Here is a 21,647-nt window from a genome sequence, read left to right as displayed (position 1 = left end):
GCAAAGGATAAGATGTTCAAAGAATTCATGCATTTCACTATATAATCATTAGAGCTCCACCCTAAAACAAGAACCCCTGACCCTGGGGCCATAAAATTCACAATTTTGGTAGAGGCACTCTTGCTCATCATAACTATGTACTTAGTTAGTTTATTTAATAGCCAGGAGCAGAGAAGAAGATTTATCAAAGAATTCATGTATTTTCACTATATAATCAATAGAGCCCCGCCCTAACACCAGAACCCCTGACCCTGGGGCCATAAAATTCACAATTTTGGTAGAGGCACTCTTGCTCATCATAACTATGTACTTAGTTGGTTTATTTAATACCCAGGAGCAGAGAAGAAGATTTTCAAAGAAATAATGCATTTTCACTACCTACTTATTTAGCCCCGCCCTAGCACTAGAACCCCTGACCCCAGGGCCATGAATTTCACAATTTTGGTAGAGGACTCTTTGCTGATTACAATCATACAAACAGTTTGACTGCTTGATGTCCAGGAGTAAAGAAGAAGATTTTTAAAGATTGCATTAATTTTAGTGGTTTTGGCCCCACCCCTCAGGCCCCAGGGGGGCAGGGATCATGAAATTCACAATTTTTGTTCCCCTTCACCCATAGATGCTTTGTGCTAAATTTGGTTGAAATTGGTTCAGTGGTTTCAGAGAAGAAGCTGAAAATGTTCAAATGTTAACACACGACGGACGACGAACGACGGACGACGGATGCCGACGGACAAACACGGATGGCAATAGGTCACCTGAGTGACTCAGGTGACCTAAAAAGAAAAAACGCCTGTAAAATGCAGAACAATTATCCAATCATGATGAAAATCCCAGGTGCACACCTTCACATGGTGAATAATAAGTGTACAAATTTTCAGACAAATCCATCCAACAGTTTCTGAGAAACGGTCCGGACAAAATCTTGTCTACAGACAGACGGACAGACGGACATGGTGATTCCAATATACCCCCCTAAACTTCGTTTGCGGGGGTATAATTATACTTTATATCCCTAGAATGTGACCCAGAGACAATATCAATACTTGGATGGACGAAGGAGGCAGTACCTTCCGCACGGGGAAAAAAGAAAGTAAGAAATGAAATAACTGTGACAAATGAAATAAATGAACAAACTCTCTATTTACAGTCCTTGTTTTTTAGTGGTTAAATGGAAATTTTTTAAGGGTGAGTATCTGGTTAGAACCATTTCTAAAGTTGTTATTTAAAAAATTATTGAAGAAGCTCCACCCCTTCTCCTTTTAAATATGCGTCGTTTTGACCGTCGTCAGTCGTCCAGTACAGCCATTTCGGCAAGGAGAGGTAGCGGAAGTTATCGGACACGACGGCTAGAAAACATCTTAGATTTAAAACAACGAGATTTTGGAAACCCATGGGATTTTTACGGCCTGTTTTCAAGATCTGAAGATGTACATAACTGGTGCAGGGAACACGGCATTCTGGCATCAAAATTTCGATCCATGGCCGTACAACTGTGATGGTCAGATAAAGCTCAAGGCGCTAGCTCGGGCCCATGGAGTCAGCATATTCCGATGTTCAATAAACAGAGAATCAATGGACAATGTGGAAGCGTGCAATATAGCAGCGGCAAATGAATTTCTGCATGAAATACAAGGATCCGATGAAAGTGCAAGTTCCACAAGTACTAGTACACCAAAGGAACAAAAAAGGGACGAATTTGGCCAGTACTCACAAGCCATGCGAGCTAAAATGGCAAGATATTGTATTGAAAACGGCCCTTCAAAAACAGCTCGCCATTTTTCAACAAAACTTGGACAGACAATTAATGAAAGCACGGTAAGGAGCATAAAATCCTCATATCTTAAATTGGAAACTCTAAAAAAGTGTTAAACCCAGCCACACCATTTCAACGTTCGCCAAGGGGCTGTCAAGTTGGAGTATACGACACAATGATAGACTTACGTTAGACAAGAGGCCCACGGGCCTTATAGGTCACCTGAGTATTGTGTAACAACTTTCAAACAAATAACTGGTTCGTGTTTTAAAACAGAGGCCATGAAATTCACAAAACACAATTTTGAAAGAGGCACTATTGCTTATCATAATTATAAACTTAGCATGGCCGCTTACTCTATTTACTTAATACCCAGAGATTGATCGGAGTATAAACACAGAAAATGTTTATAACCAGTTTTGTACCTCATCTGAAAAGAACCACTGATCCTGGGGCCACATATTTCAAAATTTTGCAAATCTTATCATAAAATGGTTGATTAATACCAAAGAGCATATTTCAAAGCATAAATTTAATTTCAGACTATGACCCCCCTCCCCCCAACCGGGGGGAGGGCATTAAAAAATTACCATTTTGCTAGATGCACCTTTCTTCATCAGAAATATAAACTTAAAACATGGGCATAAAACCTAGGAGCAAATGGAAAGATATTCAAAGAATTAATGTATTTTCACTATATAATCAATAAAGCCCTGCCCTATCACCATAATACTGACCCTGGGGCCATTAAATTCACAATTTTGGAAGAAACACTCTTACTCATCATAATTATGTGCTTATTTAGTTTATTTCATACCCAGAAGCAGAGAAGAAGATTTTCAAAAGAAATAATGCATTTTTACGATATAATCAATAGGGCCCCGCCCTAACACCAGAACCCCTGACCCTGGGGCCAAAAAATTCACAATTTTGGTAGAGGCACTCTTGCTCATCATAACTATGTACTTAGTTGGTTTATTTAATACCCATTAGCAGAGAAGAAGATTTTCAAAGAAATAATGCATTTTCACTATATAATCAATATAGGGCCTTGCCCTAACACCAGAACCCCTGACCCCCTAGCCATAAAATTCTTAATTTTGGTAGAGGCACTCTTGCTCATCATAACTATGTACTTAGTTGGTTTATTTAATACCCAGGAGCAGAGAAGATTTTCAAAGAAATAATGCATTTTCACTATATAATCAATATAGGGCCCGCCCTAACACAAGACCCCTGACCCCCTGGCCATAAAATTCACAATTTTGGTAGAGGCACTCTTGCTCATTATAACTATGCACTTAGTTAGTTTATTTAATACTCAGGAGCAGAGAAGAAGATTTTCAAAGAAATAATACATTTTCACTATATAATCAAAATAGGGCCCCGCCCTAACACCAGAACCCCTGACCATAAAATTCACAATTTTGGTAGAGGCTCTCTTGCTCATTATAACTATGCACTTAGTTGGTTTATTTAATACTCAGGAGCAGAGAAGAAGATTTTCAAAGAAATAATATATTTTCACTATATAATCAATATAGGGCCCCGCCCTAACACCAGAACCCCTGACCCCCTGGCCATAAAATTCACAATTTTGGTAGAGGCACTCTTGCTCATCATAACTATGTATTTAGTTGGTTTATTTTATACTCAGGAGCAGAGGAGATTTTCAAAGTAATAAGGCATTTTCACTATATACTTATTTAGCCCCGCCCTAACACTAGAAGCCCTGACCCTGGGGCCATGAATTTCACAATTTTGGTAGAGGACTCAACGCTGAATACAATCATGCAAACAGTTTGACTGCTTGATGTCCAGAAGATATTTAAAGATTTCATTAATTTTAGTGGTTTTTGCCCAACCCCTCAGGCCCCAGGGGGACAGGGACCATGAAATTGACAATTGTTGTTCCCCTTCACCCATAGATGCTTTGTGCCAAATTTGGTTGAAATTGAATGTGTGGTTGCAGAGAAGAAGCTGAAAATGTTCAAATGTTAACGGACGACGCACGACGACAGACGCCAACAGATAGCAATAGGTCACCTGAGTTTACTCAGGTGACCTAAAAATTAAGGTGTAACAACTCTACCCACTGATTTTCAACATATCAAAGAGAAATACATTGAATGCGTTGCAAAAGTTGTGAGGGAGGATTCAATCCCTCCCGAAATGATTGTCAACTGGGAACAAACGGGGGCAATTTTGTACCTTGCGGGAACTGGACTGGCTGAAACTGGTAATTATTCTCTTCAAATTGTTTTGTGATTAAGATCATAACTAATTATCATTAATCTGCTTTAATATTATCTCCACTTTTGTCAGTTTTAGTTTCAAAACGAGTTCAATTCAAGGGGTATGATGACAAGCAGCAAATGACAGCTCTTCTTGGAATAATGAAGAGTGGATACGTCCTGCCATCTCAGCTTTTATATCAGGGGAAGACGGACGCGTGTCACTCGAAGTTTAAGTTTCCCTACGTTACGATATACAGCATTCGGAAAACCACTGGTCAAGATTAGATATATCCATAAAATAATCGTTCCATATTTTCAGCAAGTCCGCGAGGAGCTTGATTTACCTTTGGTCCCATAAGTTTTATGTATTTTCGACGTGTTTGCGGTCCAGAGAAGTGATGAATTTTTAGACCTGCTCGCCAGAAAAAATATTCGAGTCGCGTTCGTATCAGCAGCTTGCACGGACAAACTTCAGTCATTAGATTTAATTCCAAACAATCAAGCGACATCTGAAAAACGAATTTCAGCAGTACTGCGCTGGTAAAATTGAAAAGTCGCTTGCTAATACCGGAATTGAGAATGTAGATGTTGATTTAAAACTTTCGATCATCAAAGAAAAACACGCGCAGTGGCTTGTAAGCGCTATTAAAAAACTTGCAACACAACAGGATATGATTAAACGATCGTATTTAACCACCGGACTGGAATAGAGACACATACGAAATAATTCAATGATCGAGGTCACTGTAAATATGTTCTGTTGATAATTAGATTGAATGAATTTGTGAAAGTATTGTTGTCTTTAAGTATACATAACCTGTGCTTCGATATCGGATTAATGGTCATTACTTATTAAAACGCACGGATGAATTTGTATGTAATTACATCACGCCTGTACTAGGGCCGTGCTGATTATGCCCCCGGATCGAAGGATCGCGGGTATATTGTTTTTGTCTTCTCTGTCTGTCTGTTTGTTCCACACATTTAACCTAGCCCATAACTATTGAGTGGTTGGGGCTATGGCTTTCATAATTCATAGGTGTGTTACTTGTGACATGACCTTTCTTTGGGTACCACCAAATTTGACCTCTTGACCTTGGAGTTTGACCTACTTTTATTCTATTTGTTATCAACTTTAACCTTCACCATAACTTTTGAACAGATCGAGATAGGGACTTCATATTTAAAATGCATACTCCACTAAATAAGCACTTTCAACTGACACCAAGGACAATTGCCTTTTGACCTTGACTGTGACCAATATGCTAATAATAGATTTTTCGAACTTTCGGTATAACTTTTGAACCATAGGAGATAGAGACTTTATATTTGGTATTCATACTTCACTAATTAAGTGCTTTCAAACGACATCGAGGTCAATGACCTTGTGACCTTGACTGTAACATTTATGCTAAGAATAGCTTTTTTGAACTTTGTTGCCGCCGGGGGCACAGTGTTTCACAAACACATCTTGTTTAGTTTATTTATTTAAAAACAATACCAACTATGTGTTATAATTACTCCTTACACCAGAAAATCATTTCAATGGGACGTACAGAGTGGTGTTTATGTTGAAGTGAATTTTCTCTTAGTCATTTAAACTTAAAATAAAAATACATCTTTTATTTTATTGTATTTCATAAAAAATATGACATTACTTCGTCTGGAAGAATAGGTACATGTGCACTATGATTACGGAGGCACGTGGCTTAGGAATGTGTGAACGTTTAAAAATAAAATCGGTAATGGCGGCCTACACGAGACTATAAAAATGCAGCTCAAACTGATTTTAAATTGCTTTTTCTTAACATTTAACTATCAAAAGTCTATCAAAGTGTGATTCTCAACAAGCATACGTTCCAAAAACTTTCCGAAGTTTAAAATATTGAGAAAAACAAAAGAAATTTCATATATCTTTAAATAGTACTACGGTATGTACATATATTAATACGGTATTCATATCAATTCACTGTATGCTGAATTCGCGGAAGTTTTATCTCCGCGAATATAGCGAATATTAACTTCGCGAGTTAATTTCCTGCTGTACAGTATAACCTAGGAATCAATGCATGTGGTATATATAATAATTAATGGCCTATTAATCAAAAAATTCATTTTGGAGTGAAGTTAATGCCTGAAGTAATTTTTTTTTCGAGAAAAACAACATGTTTTGAAATTTGTGCATTGCCTGTTTTGCATTACCATACAGATTACTCATTTCAAAATATCATTACAATTCAGTTCAATGGAATGAAGAAACGACTCTTTAAAGAGTTTAATTGTGTTAGAATTTGACTATGTAGAGAAAAAGTTGACATGGTGCACTTTATTATTCACTATCTGATTAAGCATATATCTTTACATTTTTCAATAGATAAAGAGAAAACAATCATCAAACAAACTAGATCAAAGCCAAAGCAGCCCAGCACCTCTGAAGCCCTTGCTTGGCTAAAGCTCAGTGCCAGGAACTACGGAGATAAAACTGCCGAACACCACTCAGATACACATGCCACCTTGTCGGCCAAAAGCTTCAGTGTATTAACAAACGGTAGAGGAAACAGACATTAAACTCTCTTTGTCCCATTTCCTTAAGTTACGCCCAAAGTCAACATGTCTCAATAATTTGGTCTTTCCTTCTTTCTGTGGAAAGACCTATTGAAATTCTTCTGTTTATTATTATTCTTTCTTTTTTTTTTCCGCCGCATGTTTTTTTTGTTTGAAGATTTATCGAAAAGATTTATAGTCCATAAGAATGTACTCCGTAAAAGATTATTGCAGTTCACCCTGCGTAAATGAACCTTGACCCCTTTCAAAGTTATTACCCCTTTTGCAAGGAATGCTTGTTAGCGCTACTCCTCTGAAACCGTAAACCGTAGAGGTATGAAACCTTTACCAATAACTTCGACTAATTAAGGGGACTCTTCAACCTATTCATTGCGAAAGCATTCGGTGACCCCTTCAATCAGTTATTGCCCCTGAAACTTTTAAAATTTTCCAAATAATTAAAAATTTTAAAAACGACAAGTCGTAGAGACATGGGACCAACTGCATATGATTCATTGACCTGTGACCTTAAAATTCATATTAAGGTCAAGGTCATTCCAAAAATGGAAAATTTACCTCTTTTTATATCTCTTTTGTCTTTTAACATATATTTAATGTCTATGCATCATTTATATGTACTCTTAAAACTATTTCAAAGATTTCACTCTTGTCCCCCAATATTAACCCTTTTAAAAGTTATTGCCCCTTGTGCGAAAAACCTTGTTATCACTACTCCTCTGAAACCGTAGACTGTAGAGACACCAAATCTTCACTAATGTCTTAAGGGACTCTAGTCCTAACTTCACTATATAAGTGCAAAAGGATCTGATGACCCCTTATATGAGTTATTGCCCTTTAACTTCTTAGTACTTACTCTGAAACCTTATAACTTGAAAATTATAAGCCGTAGAAGCATGGGGTCAATTGCATTGTGACCCTTGACCTTTGACCTTGAAAAATTTCTCAAGGTTAAAGGTCAAGGCATTCTATTTTTAAAAATATTTTATTTTTCTATGCTTTAAGCGATTTTGGTTTCTTTTTCATGGAAATTAATTTTAAGGAGTCAGATATAAAACAAATTTGAAATTCAAGAGGGTGGAAAGACCTCTTATTGTTCTGTGAACAATAAGTCTCCTAGTTATTTTTACAATTGCTTCAAATAAAACTATGTGTGGTATAAAGTCAAAAGGTTTACAGTTTAGAAAGTATCACTTGATAAAAAATATCTTAAACAAGATATTTCTGATAAAATTGTGTCAAGAAGTGAGCATATTTTAAAGGAAAACACATGATTAATTCTGTCCTTTTTTGAAAACCAACATTTTAGATATGATAAATGTTCATCATTGAAGAGCAATTTGGACATAAATGGTCTCTAAAAGGCTGTTATTGAAAACATGACATGTATTTTTTTTTATTCAAGTGATATTTTCTATCTGTTAAGCAATTAAAACTTTATAAACTGTAGAAGTTTTAACTTTATACCTCACACAGTTTTAGGGGTCAATTGTCAAAATAATTTTTTGAACATGTTGACACCTTGACGAACCCTTAATGTTAAATCTCACTTGACTTTGAGTTCCCAACAAAAGCAGTAGAATACCTCTCCACAAAAGAGAAATGTAGATATGGAATCTGTACAAATTTTTGCGGACAGCAGAGGAAAAAATATGTCTGTTGACAATGTACATATAAAAACATTCCCAGGAGTCACGATGGTCACCATTCTCCAAACTATACTTCAGTTTGTGAATAATGAAATCAATAATTTTTTCTACCATTTATGTATATGCAGGAATTAACGATTTTACTAGTTTCAAAAGAGAAAAAAGCTATGCGAAACTTGTTGTAGAAGAAAATTTCATTATGCCAGATTTTATTCGCATCGAACATATGAAAACATCAATAGAGGAAAATGGAAATAAAGTTATATTTGCAATAACACCTACAATGAATATTGAAAATGAAATAATACTAGAAAATTACGAGGAAAAACAACTCATTTAAAATTTGAACCCAAATGCCATGAAATGCAAAATGCAAAATAACATCAATGCAAACATTCAAGAATTCAATTGAAATATAATTAAAATAAATTCTACTTCAAATAACTCAACTCCATATATCCATACAACTTTAGAAGTTGACGTCCCAATTAAAAGAGCTGGAACCGTGAAAAGTTTTTACAATCCTTTAAAATACTTCAATCGGCCGTGTTGTCGTTAAAGCAGCTCTGACTCTTTACTTCATATAGACACAGAGTACTGGTATATGCTAATAAAAGTAAACTTAAAGAATATATTAAAACTGAACTGAATGAACACAAAATATTCATATATGGCCCTAACTAAAGGAAGAATGGGACTCCTAATCAACAGTAGAAAACGGCTGAAGGACCACCTTATTGAGACAGTTTTGACATTCAATGAAACATACCAGCAGCGGGAAAAGATGGAGCCTATCTGATATCTATTTTCAAATACGTTTATTAAATACTTTTTGAGAAAGTTAATGACGGCGAATTTCTCACGAAATCTTACAATTATTATTCCAGATGCATTTGTCATCTATCAACGTTACTTTTTTTTACAGGGAAGAACATGCCTGGTGATCACTTTTACAGGGTAGAACATGCCTACTGATCAGTTTCTCTGTGAGGATTGTAGAAAGTATTTCGCAAGAATTTCTAAATTACATCGACATCAGCGACCTGCACATGGATCAAAATCCTCACGTTGTCCAACATGCGGTAAAATCTTTAACAGAAGGGATAGCTATTTACGTCACATTAGAAATCACTCCAGAATTGTAGATCGGAAATCTCAACATGGCAATCCTGAAATGGGGGATCATACACAAGCCTTGAACAACATCAACAAAGAAAATGTAAACCCTGATTCCAAAATTCAACTTAGCGGGGTAGAGTCTTCAAATAACAATTTCTGATATTTAATACAATTCTGCTGATGACACAACAGATCAATTCTGAAAGAAAAACGCTTCAAAAGAAAAAAAATGAAGTTTTACTTTACCTTACAAGTTCGTTTTACCAAGACAAGAGGTATCAAATTGAGCATGCTGATCCCCTTTTCCACGGACGGTGTCACATAGTTCTCAAAAACGAAGACATCGAATCAGCACTATGAAAATTGTTAACTCTTTTGTTGAATACCAAAGAGAAAGTAGTAACTTGGTACTTGATAAAGTTATGGGAGTCAACATCTAAATCGACAAGTTGTCGTCCTTTCAAACTAGAACTGTCCAATAGGGACAAATACCCCCGCTGGGTTTTTCAGAGAAGGTGCCAATTATAAAATACTTAATGGATCTATATGTGTTCACTATTTACTTACAAAAATTTGCAGTGAAATATATTTGCTTATTATGTTTCTTAAAAAATGAAACAAATGTGCAACCAAAGGAAACATCAATACTAATACATTGTAATTCCATTGTAACATTTTTTTTTATTTCTGCATTTAAGAAATATATTTCAATTATGTGTCATGACACTGCAAACCGATTGTTGAAAAAAATTCATTATACAAAATGTTGAATATGTACAACATGTTGACATATACTTCTGTTTATTTTATATGACTACCATTTTAAATAATATAGTCACCTATACACTTTTTGCAATCATTTGAAAATTTGAACTCTATCAAATGAAAATACTTTTTAACATTTAACCATTACAATTCTAAGGGTGGATGACCTTAAAAGGTAGTAAAATAATGAGTTTTCTAATTTTTATTTTTGATATTTCATATAGGTTCAAAGACACTGTGGTCATGCGTGAGGAAGATAAGTTCAAGGTCCACTACTTTGGTTATGGCGCCCATTTCGACAAATTGGTCTTAAACGAAGAGATCAAATTGTTCTGTTTTGTAAGTATATTTTGAGAGTTTAATAAATGAATAACATTCTATACATAGGTGTCGGATTAAAATTGATGGGGGGGGGGGGGGGGTAAACAAACAAAATAAGGTAAACCCCATCTTTCAATAATTTGATCTTTGCAGATGAAAAAGAGCTCTTCCCTCCCAGTTCCAACACCTTATTTCTAAGAAATTGAACTCTTCATAAAATATGTTTAATTGATCAAAATCAAATGTTTATTCTTCGTCTTATCAAGGTAAAATATGTTGTTATATATAAAGTGCTTAAATTAAATATGAAATATTTATTGTTCAATTTTTTTTTACAGGCTGTTTACAGGCTGTTGGAGAGAAGCTGAAGGCACAGTGGGAGGATGGGTTCTTTTACAGAGTCCAAAGTGTTGACGGAAGAGGTAATTTTTGTCAAAGTGTAATAATATGTTGTATTTGTGTGTATCTCAAAATTCATTTATATAATTATGCTTCTTATATAAATTAGCAAAGTATAATATTCAATTCCCCAACATCTTCTTCCTGGAGATATTGCGTATAACGCTTATTGTGTGTTTTTACACGTGGGAGGAAATGACATAATTTCTACTACAGTTCCTAGAGACGTTTTTACATGTACGTTTACGTTGCCGAGGTGATGACCAGGGGAAATTTCGAGCGTTGCCCAGACAAGACCGTCACCAAGGCCTAATTGGACAGAAAAAGAAAGAAGATCAACAACCTTCTGCGATCCGCCCTAGGGAAGTGTTTCGTAGTGCTTAAGGACATTCAATTCCCTAAAGAGTTTGACAGAGACCAGGTTCATCTAGGAAGTGTAAAATCAGGAGAGCGGTCTTCGGGAATGTGCCGTTACATGTTCAGAATTCGTCGTATCCTTCTGGTATTTAGATATTCGGTCACATATAATGAATATAAAAAACAAAAAAATCGCATTTTGAAACAATCCTATCAGGTTTTGTGTTTATCTTATCGTGAAGGTCGTTTATCAGGTCTATCATGTTTTGCGTTTATCCTATCGTATCGTGTATCCTGTCCTATCGTGCGTGTATCCTTATCGTAAAGAATGACGATGCGGGTACTGTACACTAATGTTTTGTTCTTCATTTATTAACTTTTATGTTTAAATACATGTCTAGTGTAATTTTATAACAATGTTTAACTTTATTTTCAAAATAAAAAAGGCTTATGTCCTGGACAAAACAGAACGAAGATCCATCAATTTTCGGCATGCAGCCTCAGGGAAGACCCTGAAGTTTTTTCCCAAGCGATCGTAGAGAGATAAATCACAGTAGTGTCAACATTAAAGAAAGAGCAAGCTCTTATAAACCAAATGAAGGCAAATGCCTAAAATCAATCAAGGCATCAGTAACACAGCAATACGGTGTCGAAATGAATCGTGTGTTAACATTTGAACATTTTCAGCTTCTCCAAAACCACTGAACCAAGTTCAACCAATTTTGGCATATAGCATCTATGCGTGACGGGAACAAATATTGTGAATTTCATGGTCCCTGCCCTCCTGGAGCCTATGGGTGGGGTCAAAACCACTAAAATTATTTTACGAAGTCAAATCTTATTAGTTGAGTAAATTAAATGAGGTAAACGTACAACAGTTTGCACGATCGGCGGTTTTGATCACAGCACAATTTGGTCCCAATGGTGGAGGAAAAAAAATTGGAGCGTCACATCTCCAAACCAAGATGGTTGTTTCACAGTTATATACCCATACATATTAAAAATGTACCTAAGCAGTACATCGATTATCAGAAACTTTCAACAGTAAAAGTTTAAATAAACATCACCTATAAATCGGTAATTGAGCATTTGCCAGCTGTTGAACTTCTCACTTAGCAGAAAGATCAAGATTTGTTAAATATTAAAAGTATTTCTTTTAATGAAACGCAACTTCTGTGTTAATTTGTGTGCTGTACCTATTGGTGCAAGCTTAAGCAGCCTTAGATCGCATAAGTGCATGCACTTAAGTGATGCCTCCCCACGCCTGAAGATGTGCTCAGTTTTCCTTTGGATAGATGCCTCCCATGCGAGATGAATGAAGTTGATCTCCGTTCCAAACTAACAGTCTTGGTCGAACGAATCCTTTGCAACTGAATTCCTTTCTTTCAAGGAGAAGAAGACAATGTCTTGTGCCATATCCCTCATCAATTTTCTCAGAAATCATCTGGGAAGAGTAAAACCTGCTTCTCCAGGTTGGTTTCATTTTGTTGAGTAATTTGTAATAAAACATTTTGACCAAATTAACAATCAAACATGTTAGGATTATGTTATGCCAACCTCAAGGACTAGGTACACGGAATATTAGGTTTCATGTAGCACGTGCTGGAGCAAGGATGCAGGTATTTATTTAAGTTCCCTTTCCAAGTCAAGTCTATGGACATAGATAAGTTAAGGCTGTTTGTTCCTCAGTTATCTGTATTTTTCTTAATTTTCCAAGAGGGTAGCTTTTACGAGTAGTTCAAAGAATGAGTTAATTTTCTATTTCACACGTGTAATGTCACTCGGACGTAAAACTATTCGTTTTTACATACCCGGCATTGCAGTTCCTCGTTATGCAATGATAAGGTTCCCGCCTCCCGCCCGTCTGTCTGTCAGAATGGACGAAAGGGAACAGTATCCCAGGCGGAATTGTACCAAAATTTCTGGAATTCTAGAATCGGGAGATGACGTGGAGCAATTGCTTTTAAAGTATTCAACAATTTGGTTCTCAAGCCCGATAACCCAACTATCGCACCGGACCGAGTGTGCAGGATCCCCGGGTAGGAAAACCCAATAATCGAACTGCCGGACTGGATCGAGTGCAGGACCCTCGGGTAGGAAAACCTAGGGTCCCAGACGTCCCCGTGACATCATTATTTCTGTTTTTCTTCGTCTTAATTCTGATCGGGATCGGTATTCATCTACCATTCTACTTTCGTTTTAGGGGACGACCATTTGATTCGGGGGGGGGGGGGGGGGGGGTGGCAGATTTTGGAAATAAATAATCTGTCCTCCGCCACAGAGAAAATAAATAATCTGACCTTGAATTGATATTTTTATTTCTATTTACGTCAAATTTAATCTCAAAAGTCTTAAATTCAAAAAAAATTTTGGCTCGCTTCAATCGCCATTTTAGAACAAAATAGTATTTAAAATCCTTGGCCTCCACCAGGGCTTCGCCCAGGACCCCCTGGGGGCCCGACGGCGACCCCAGACCTCTTTGCCTGAACGAAGTTTAATACGCCCCCTTCCAAAATCCTGTATCCGCCTATGGTAAATAAATGAATCAAGTGATCAAGGTACGATAATGTAATGATTCCGGAATTTTTAGGTATGACCATGCAGAGTTTAGAATTAGTCATTGTTAACATCACGTGACTTTCATAGGGTATATATACCGCGACTCTACAGTCGTCGGTGTCATTGTTGATGCGTCGGCCAAAGAAAGAAGACGAGTGTAAGTTTCAGTTGCATAAAGCATTGATATTAATTAATTCCTCGCCGTTGGTTCAGTTTGGAGAGAATTTGGAAGGCCATTGAGGTTCACCAAACCAGTTGTAAGGCCTGCCACAGAGGTTAACCTCAAGCGAAGAGGCTAGCCATAAAGTTAGTTCGTCTGCATTGGCTGTCCAGGCCGCTATACTCATTGTCAGTCCTGAATAAGGCATCCTACAGTGAGTGTAATGGTTGAAGGGCTATCACATATACTGTCCGTCCTGAATAAGGCATCCTACAGTATATGCGGTATCCATCATGCAATATAACAGTGTAATGAGTGCAATATCAAAGTACATTAAATCTATTGGAAGCAAAGGTTTACTTAAAAGATTTTCTACTCCATATATCCCGATGTATTATAAACCTTTTCTTTTGCAAAACAGATGTACTAAAACTGTATATGAACAGTTAAATGTAAATGTAATTATTCCTGCATCTGTAGAGAAATGGAATTTAGAGCTCAGCCATTATGGTATAGAGTTATGTGTTAAGGATGTTTTTAATGCTTGTTTTAAGACTACCATAGACTCTTCAATCCAATGGCTACAATATAGAATTCTTCACAGAATTTTACCTGTTAAATATTATTTGAAAAAAATCAATGTTATGTCATCTGATAGCTGTTCTTTTTGTGAACATCATGTTAAGACAATAAAACATGTATTTATTAATTGTGAAAAGGTTTCCTCACTACGGAGTGATCTTAGTATGCATATTTATCAAAAAACTTCAAAAAGAATTGGTTGTAATGTAATTAACATTTTATTAGGTGAACTTCCATTGTCTAAAGGCAACAAAATTGTAAATTTCTTGATCATGTATACAAAACAATATATTTTTTCTTGTTTTAAAAAGGGCAAAATACCAAACCTCTTGGAACTTCTCTTTCACTTATACAATAAATTTAGAGTTGAAAAATATATTGCAAGCCAAAACTTGGAAATGCAAAATTTTGATAATACCTGGCAAAATTTGAAATGTTTATTTGAAAATCTCATTAAGATATAGACTGTTATAATATGTGACACTTTTTTCAGTTATATTGATATGTATATATATATATATTTATATCTTTTTTTCTGTTTACACATAAGAACAAATGTAAACACCACTTACCAAAAAGAATGAGTGTGAGTGAGAAAGAGTGAGTAAATGGCATAAAATATACTTTGTTGAAATATGTCTGTAATAAGACGAAAAAATAAATAAAAAAAATTCTTTTGAGTGTCAGCTCATATCATTGTATTTGAACCTTTTGTGAGTGTTTCATACATACGCAGTATATTTTATCATGCAATGTTATAAATGCAACTGAACTGTGTAAATGATATTGTTTATTCAAATTCTTTGTCAAAATTTATATGATTGTTTTTCTTTAATTGTAGCCTTTTACCACAAAATTGTAGCCTTTTACCACAAACAAATACAATACAGTTTACGAATCAATCTGAAGTTCATTGTTTTATGGTTTACTGGCTGTGACGTCGGTGGTCCACGACTTCACCAGCACAACACCAGAAACACCAAAGATGTCTACGTCTCCAACAAGCAGTAATAATATGGTTCCCTCCACTTGTTCTGATGATAGTATAAGGAATTGGCCTTGACCATTACCTCCATTAAATATTGCCTTACCTCTCCTGCACGAAGACAAAGAAATAACGTCAATGCTTTTACCATCCTCTATTGGAACTTGTACCCCAAAGGGAAATGCAACACCTATGCTTTCACCGTAATCTTTTGGTATATACACTCCAGAGAAAAGTGCAACACCTATGCCTTCACCGTCATCTTTAGAAACACACACTCTAGAGGAAGTTCCACTGACAAATTCATCATCTCTAGTTCCCCCCCCCCCAAAAAAAAAATGAAGAAAGAATAGGGAAGAAGTTGTCACCAATCTTCTCTGCATCAAAGATAGCATCAGTTTGCAGTACTGGGAGAGCATCTTAAGCAAGATTTCAAGACTCTAAAACTGCCAAAAACACCCCCAGTAAGAGGAAATGCAAGGTTCAAAGAAGGGAAAGAAAATGTTTTCCAATCAAGATAGAGATTATTGAAAAAGAAAGAGTTAAGGGGACAATATGAAAAGAAGAAACAAAATCTGAAAACAGTTACCACAGTGGATGAAATGGAATTAATAAGAAACCAAAAGGAGATGTTATCTGACAGCCACATCATTGCTGCTTAAAAGGTATTTACAGAGCAGTTCCCAAAAGTACGTGGACTACAGGACACAATTTTGGGCAGTAAACTTCAGTTTTCTGTTGAAACTGGTGATTTTGTGCAGGTCCTTCATGATGGTGGATTGCACTGGTTAACAATATCAAAACTATTCTGCGATGACAATTGCGTTGATATCCTCGATTCCCTTTATACATCGGTCGCAGTGGAGGTAAAAATGCAAGCCGTGTGCATAATGATGATTCAAGAAAAACTGTTTCCATAAATGTCAGATGTCTTGCTGTCATTCGTGCAAATGGGGGAAATACTCGGTACTAAATGTTAAGAATTTTGAATTTCAGGGTACCTATACCGGAACTTAATTTCATCAAGCATAGGATTAGCAATTAATTTTAGTGGAATAAAATGAAATTCCTTCAACTTACATAAAGGTTTAGTCAATATAATTGCGTTTAAAGGTAATGCTTTTATCGTCTGGGGCGTGTGTATTCGATGGGATTGAAAAACCCACTACAGGCTGTATGAAACGTACTTGGGCCTCTCAACACCCCCAAAGTGCTTTGATTATTTATGTGATTTATATCAATATCATCAGAGTAATTAATTGAACAACACTAGTGCTACAGTAAGTAGCATGTCTGGATTAGACATATTTGAATGAGTGATTGGAGGGTAGATTTATGAGATTTAAATTTATTTAAAAGTATCACATCTAGGATTTCACTTAGTAATGTTTCAGAGTATGACAATAAGATGACGCAAAACTTACCCAGAAAATAACTTGAGACATACGAATGGTATTGTTGTATTTGTAGGTAAAATGAAGAATCTTAAAGTTTGGCTTTTATTACTTACTCTTATATTTTCTGGTACAACAAAAGCTACCCTTGTGATAGAAAATGTGTTTTTTGAGAAAATACACGAAAATCAAACTACAAGAATTAAATGATTTCAACTAATCGTTTGGAATTCTGTTAATTCTCCTGGATTGATTGATTGAATATTGTTTAACGCCAAGTCGGCAATCTTTCAGCCACGTTTTGGCGGAATTCTCCCTGGAGAAACTACCAATCGAGAACGCCCAAACTTAATGCAGTTGGCATTTGCGAATCTCTCCCTCAAACGAAGGAAATTTAATCCTTGTGTAATGACACAAATCAGGTGACAATTTCTTGTTTTGAGACAAAATGGATGAACAGATTAAGAAAATAGATTTTAAAAACAAATGAGGGGAAAAGAGAATGAAAATCAACATTTCACACCAACATTAAGAAATAAAACTCGTGTAAAAGAATCTGGTGGAAATAAGTGTATACACAGTAACATACTTGTCGGAGGTAACAAACAAAAGCAACCATTTCTAAGGAGGAGCAAAGGCAGGAAGCCTATTGTCATACAAAAATTAGAAAAGTGATGTTAGTAACAAAACAAGGCATATCATTTCTAGGGCTTTTGCTAAATTCTCATTTGACAGTGTCTTTCACACCAGCAAAAGCAAAGAACATTATTCAAAATTGTTAGTAATTACTACTTCAGTTGAAATTTTCATCCGCGATTTTTCCAAAAGGCCTATGGGCCTTCAAGGTCAGCTGAGTAAATTATAAAAACAGACTGTTACCATACACTTAGCATGCTTACATATTATCCATAGGTAGATCAGAGTAACAGAGAGAATATGCATTTCCACTTTATCAATTATGCACCCAATCCCACAGAAATCACCGACTCTTTTAAGTCGTTCTAACTCTTTTTCAACTTTAGGTTTTAGCGCGTAAGCAAGCGATCCTGCTTTCACAAATACTGGTTTAGCGTTTTCCTTCATGATGAGATTCGCATTAAGGTAGTTCTATACTCGGCACTAAATGGGCTCAACCTTTAAAAATCTGCTTTTCTAAGATAGACATACATCCCAGCAATGGATAGACACAAGAAAAAGTATATGTCAACATGTTCACTTTTCCGCTATAGCCTATCGGAGTATTTACCCCGAAATGTAAAATACTGAAATTTGACCTATCCTAGATTTTGTTGTATATAAATTAATTTAAGTCTAAATATTCAACTTTTATACCCAAAATAGAATAGAAACATGTTAGTAAACAATATTATGTCATTGTATTGGTTTGCATGTCATTGAATTATTATAAATAGATGCACTTTGTTAGGCTATTGTATCAAAATTTAATGTGAGAAAATATGCTTCACAGGACAATCTCAGTCATTTAAAAAAAAATTATGGACTCAAACTTCGTAAATTTGCATTATTTTTACTAAATTATATTTAAGAATAATAATAGGCTTAAAAAATTATATGTTGACGCATTACTTTTCGTGGTATGAGCTCCACACTAAAGGGACCCCCTATTTTCTTTCTTCCAGAAGTAATATATTGCCACATATTTCTGTAATACTGTTAATGTTTGATTGTATACTTGTATCAACAAGGTTGTACATAGTTTAAAACAATAATTATACACACCCAAAACCTATTGTCCCTCAAATTTATCTTATTTTACTCAAAAAATAATAATAAATAAATACAACACTCTTGTCTTTAAATTGGAGACGATGAAAATGTAAGTAATTCATTGATTCTCAGAAACTGGATGATTTTGCTACAGAAAGAAACGAAGTGTGCTGCAAGTGAATCAACTTTTGTCATATACTTATACAAAAGATAATTTTGCATTGGGATACGTGGGTAAGCAGGTTGGGGGAGGGGGTATGCGTTTTATGCAATAATTATTATTCAAAGTAAATTTTGTAATGTTTGATTAGTAAAATCCATAAATTGTCTAAGTCAAACCGTAGTCATTACTTTTCTTCCGAATTATCACTATTAGCTTCAACTTGGCCGCCGACAATAGTCGCCTCGATAGTTTGATACATATTCTGATGTAGCATGCATATGGTCCGTGTTTTCGGCGCGGCATATAAAACATGCATCATTCACAGAAATATCGTTTTATTACCTAATTATTTCTGTCAACCGAAAGTTGTTCCCAGCCTTCTCTTTTTAATCAATTTATCCTTAAACTGTAGAATATGTGTTTGTTGACGCAACCGACTTCGAGCAAAATCGTTACTGGATATTTAAAACGCTAAGTAAAAGTCAAACCAACACAGTTAAAAAATCTCATTTCGGAAAAAGGAAGCGCGGTTCCGGTATTACTATTCGTAAATGACGTAGTGCGAGTATAGACCTACTTTAATTCCATTGACGGATCCAGTTTCCATTGTAAACACGGCACTGTATTTATCAAGAATTTTATCAAGAATTTCTCCAACTTCTGTTATAATTCGTTGTTATCAAGTGTAACATTGTTGAGGGAACTCCAATCCAATTTGATTTTTCGTAGCCATTCACGCCCGAAAAGTATCGCTTTTCCCTTGGAACCACATGCAGTTCTTTCTCTTGTTGATCTCTGTACTAGACGTTTACGTCAGCTACTCCAAGAGGTTTCAGTTTTTCTCCGGAGTAAGATATTAAGGTTTCACTTGTGTCCTTCAGTTTTCTGTAGGGAAACAGTTCTGTAGAAACTTTTTTCGGAACAATGGAGAGCGCAGAGCTTGGTGTCGACTTCCATATCGACCTTTTTTTCCGTCAATGCACACGTCCACCATAATTTCGTTTCTTTTTCCGGTATGCACAGAGTACAATCCTAAGTCACAACAACCGTCTTCATCCACTGCATGTACTTTCTTCGGGAAGGACTTATCCTTCGCACGACATGCCGCCCTAATATGTCCTTTCTTCTTACATTTGTGACATGTTGCATCTTTGAATCTGCATTCTTCTGCTCTGTGGCCACTTTTGTTACATCAGTTACAATTACCACTTTTCGGTTTTTCAAACCTTGCTTTCGATTTCTGGAATTTTAATTTGTTGACACCATACTCATGACTTTTTTCTTGCAATTCCAAGGCGTCTTTTGATGCAATTTCCATAGCGGCCCCTTGTAATTCCATTAACTTCAAAATACTGTTCTAAACGTTCAGTATACGCTGTCCAAGAATCAACAGTGTCGTCAAACGCTTCTATCTTTCCAATATATACAGCCATTGTAAAATCCTCGTCGCCAATTTTGTGTTCTCATTTAACACAAGAAATGAGGCTAGAAAGCATCTATATAGATTAGCATTTTATTCTAGAATAAAGCATACAAACATATGTACGGTGTATAAGCCTGGCCATGCAATTCGATATTCCTAGGATAGATAGCTAATGTCGGAAACCAAAATAAATTTAATATAAACAGTTCACGGGTTTGTTAATTATGCACTTAAAATATCAAAACACAACAATTACAAGAGTATATCTACTAGAATTTATAACCATTATTCTTACTGATAGCATTTTTTTTTAAACAAATTAAAAAGAAAGTAACTGGAATTTAATATTTTCAGATTTAACATACCCATGAGCAGCTCAACTCTGAGAACAACCCCTTACAAAGCCACACCTGTGCCTGAATGTTAGCAGTTAAAATTAAAAACTTTTCTGTTATTTTTCTGAATGGATGTATGTATTTATATGATATGGAAGAATTGTGAATAAAACTACTTATGATATTCTTTTTGGGTTTTATTTAAAAATCAGATGACTTCACATTGTAATAGTATCGTTGAAAGAGCTGAATCTGGGCTAAAAAAATGCAATATTTGCATTTTTTATTTACTTAAAAAATTTTTAAATGCCCCCCCCCCCCCCCCCACAAAAAAAGTAAAATTACCATCGGGTTCGAAAAGAAAAAAAAACCCACAACATTGGAAGCAAAAGTAGAAAGAAAAAGTAGAAACTTTTTATGTTGTATGTACTTTATCCCACAATCAACTACTCATGGGAAAAAATATTCCATACAGTAGAATTTAAGGGATAAATCCTATGCTTGGCAGTATGTGGGAGAAAATATCCCACTGATGAGTGTTCGTGGGATTTATCCCATCGTTACAATTCCATGGGAGCAAAAAATCTCAGATGGGAGAAAGAAAATCTCAGATGGGATTTTTTTTCTCCAATCTGAAAATGTTTCTCCCATGGAATCGCAACGATGAGATATTTGGTGGGACTGAAAATCCCACCATTCCCCATGGAATTCTGATATTTGGGACTTAATATTTCTGTATCTAGATAAGCTTGCGGGTTCACCATGAGATTATGTGCTACTGTTTGAAAATCCCACCAAGTTATTGCGAGCGTCGCGACGCTCGCGAAGCGAGCTCAAAAGACTAACGTGTAAATTCGGAATTGTACATACGTCAAGCAAATTTTGTTGTGAAACATTCCCAGAATTCCTGCACTACCCAATGTCCTTTGCGCGAATATTGCCGAATAAATAAATAAATAATAACGTAAAGCATATTCATGTATAGGGCTTTCAGTTTGTAGAAATCTTTCAAAGAAACAAGAAATAACACTGCAATGTTTCTCGACAAAAATTGCACTAGTTCTATAGTTTCAAACAGACGCTCGGCTGTCTCCGTAAGCTCCGACGAGCTTTGTGACGTCGTATGACGTCACAGCTAGTCGAGATGTCTCCT

General features: G+C 35.8%; 1 pseudogene; it reads left to right on the top strand.

The window, feature by feature from the left end:
* The first annotated feature begins 3,928 nt into the window (after nt 1-3,928).
* LOC134260469 (uncharacterized) overlaps nt 3,929-21,647 on the top strand; it is a 32,751-nt pseudogene continuing 15,032 nt past the window's right edge.

This window comes from Saccostrea cucullata, unplaced genomic scaffold (genome assembly GCF_032062105.1).
Source record: "Saccostrea cucullata isolate Sc308-1 unplaced genomic scaffold, CSIRO_AGI_Scuc_v1 ctg1240, whole genome shotgun sequence".
Taxonomy (NCBI): Eukaryota; Metazoa; Mollusca; class Bivalvia; order Ostreida; family Ostreidae; genus Saccostrea; species Saccostrea cuccullata.
Note: the sequence above shows the minus strand (reverse complement) of the source record. Positions and strands in the feature narration are given on the sequence as shown.